This window comes from Anastrepha obliqua, unplaced genomic scaffold (genome assembly GCF_027943255.1).
Source record: "Anastrepha obliqua isolate idAnaObli1 unplaced genomic scaffold, idAnaObli1_1.0 ptg000059l, whole genome shotgun sequence".
Taxonomy (NCBI): domain Eukaryota; kingdom Metazoa; phylum Arthropoda; class Insecta; order Diptera; family Tephritidae; genus Anastrepha; species Anastrepha obliqua.
Window position 1 is genome coordinate 115,001 of NW_026562198.1, and position 2,500 is coordinate 117,500.

Here is a 2,500-nt window from a genome sequence, read left to right on the forward strand (position 1 = left end):
TATTTAGTGAGGTCTCCGGACGTGATCACTGTGACGCCTCGTGTGTCACGGTTGTTTCGCAAAAGTTGACCGAACTTGATTATTTAGAGGAAGTAAAAGTCGTAACAAGGTTTCCGTAGGTGAACCTGCGGAAGGATCATTATTGTGTTCCATATCCGTAAGAAAAACAAACAAACAAACAAACAAACAGACAAGCAAACAAACGAACAAAAAGAAAAAAAAAAAAAAAAAAAAAAGAAAAAAAAAAAAATTTATATAATTATTTTGAATCCATAATTCTTTTTATTCTTTTTCATTCAATTTGTGATCCATCAATTATATCATATTAAATATAATATATGATGGTACATTTTGTAATGTTTTTTCTTATTTTTTTCTTTTAAAAACCTTTAAACATGAAAATAAAAAGTTGTACTTATTATTCATTTGATTGAATGATAAGTTAATTTGTTCACAATAACAAAAGTGGTATATATTTATTATATTATTATATATACATAAAATGATTAAAAAAATACAAAATAATTGAATCATAATAAATACCACCACTGTATTATTGTTGAACTAAGACATTCGCAACTTAATAAAAATGTTTAGAGTTAAATATATTTGATATATATTATTGAAAGAAAATCAATTTATATATTATTAATATTATTTAATTTTACTCTTTCAATTAATATATGCAAAAAAAAATTGACATTTGTTATAAATAAAAATAAATAAAAAAATACTCTAAGCGGTGGATCACTTGGCTCATGGGTCGATGAAGAACGCAGCAAACTGTGCGTCATCGTGTGAACTGCAGGACACATGAACATCGACATTTTGAACGCATATCGCAGTCCATGCTGTTATGTACATTAAATTCAATTTTAAAGTACTGCTTGGACTACATATGGTTGAGGGTTGTAAGACTATGCTAAATAAGTTGCTTATTCTTTTATAAAAATAATTGAATTTAAGCAAATGTGTATATTATTGGATTTTAAATAATTCATAATATTAATAGCAAAAAAAATAAAGATATATAATGAATTTTATTTATTATATATTCTTTAAAAAAAAAATCCTCTCAAATAAAATGAAATGATGAAAATATTGAATCTAAGTATTCTTTACAAAAAATTTTCATATTATTTATATATATATATAAAATAATAATTTATATATGTAATTAAAAGGAGGAATGTCTAGCATAAAAATTAAATTTTTTATTCTAGGATTGCCTCATTTTACATTATTATTATTTTTATATATTTACAATATATAAAAGGAGAAAAGAAAAATAGAGATGAAAAGATGATATAATTTTTTTATTAAATTGTGAGAAGATAAAAAAAGAATATTAAAACAACCTCAACTCATATGGGATTACCCCCTGAATTTAAGCATATTAATGAGGGGAGGAAAAGAAACTAACAAGGATTTTCTTAGTAGCGGCGAGCGAAAAGAAAATAGTTCAGCACTAAGTCACTTTGTCTATATGTCAAATGTGAGATGCAGTGTATGGAATATCTTAATATCTAGTATGAGAAATTAACGATTTAAGTCCTTCTTAAATGAGGCCATTTACCCATAGAGGGTGCCAGGCCCGTATAACGTTAATGATTACTAGAAAGATATTTCCAAAGAGTCGTGTTGCTTGATAGTGCAGCACTAAGTGGGTGGTAAACTCCATCTAAAACTAAATATAACCATGAGACCGATAGTAAACAAGTACCGTGAGGGAAAGTTGAAAAGAACTCTGAATAGAGAGTTAAATAGTACGTGAAACTGCTTAGAGGTTAAGCCCGATGAACCTGAATATCCATTATGAAAAATTCATCATTAAATAATTAAAAAAATAATGTGCATTTTTTTCATATAAGGACATTGTAATCTATTAACATAATAAAGTATTTATCAAAAGATCATTGGTGATATTAAGTTTATTTAAATTAATTTGCTTTTTAAGCATATTAACATAAAATAAATACTAATGATTTGATAAAGTGTTGATAGATTTTATTATATATAATGCTAAAATTCATTTTTTGAATTTTACAAAAAATTTAATATCTATGATATTAATATTTATTTGTATGCATTTATATGATTAACAATGCGAAAGATTCAGGATACCTTCGGGACCCGTCTTGAAACACGGACCAAGGAGTCTAACATATGTGCAAGTCATTGAGTTATATTAAACTTAATGGCATAATTAACTTAACTTAAATATAATGGGATTAATTTTTAGTCTATTTTTTAATAAATAGTCAATTAATTCAATCCCGGGGCGTTCCATATAGTTATGTATAATGATAATTTATTATTATTTATACCTCTAACTGGAGCGTACCTTGAGCATATATGCTGTGACCCGAAAGATGGTGAACTATACTTGATCAGGTTGAAGTCAGGGGAAACCCTGATGGAAGACCGAAACAGTTCTGACGTGCAAATCGATTGTCAGAATTGAGTATAGGGGCGAAAGACCAATCGAACCATCTAGTAG

General features: G+C 26.9%; 2 non-coding genes and 1 pseudogene across 2 annotated transcripts in view; all 3 read left to right on the forward strand.

Moving 5' to 3' along the window:
- Positions 1-142, forward strand: part of LOC129251626 (small subunit ribosomal RNA) — a 1,991-nt gene extending 1,849 nt beyond the window's left edge. Inside the window, exon 1 of the ribosomal RNA XR_008583039.1 lies at positions 1-142. This exon is cut by the window's left edge and continues 1,849 nt beyond it. This is a non-coding gene — a ribosomal RNA (small subunit ribosomal RNA).
- A 589-nt stretch (positions 143-731) lies between these two features.
- On the forward strand, positions 732-912 carry LOC129251617 (5.8S ribosomal RNA; annotated as a pseudogene).
- Positions 913-1,354: 442 nt separating this feature from the next.
- The window catches only part of LOC129251634 (large subunit ribosomal RNA), a 3,986-nt gene continuing 2,840 nt past the window's right edge, over positions 1,355-2,500 (forward strand). Inside the window, exon 1 of the ribosomal RNA XR_008583045.1 lies at positions 1,355-2,500. This exon is cut by the window's right edge and continues 2,840 nt beyond it. This is a non-coding gene — a ribosomal RNA (large subunit ribosomal RNA).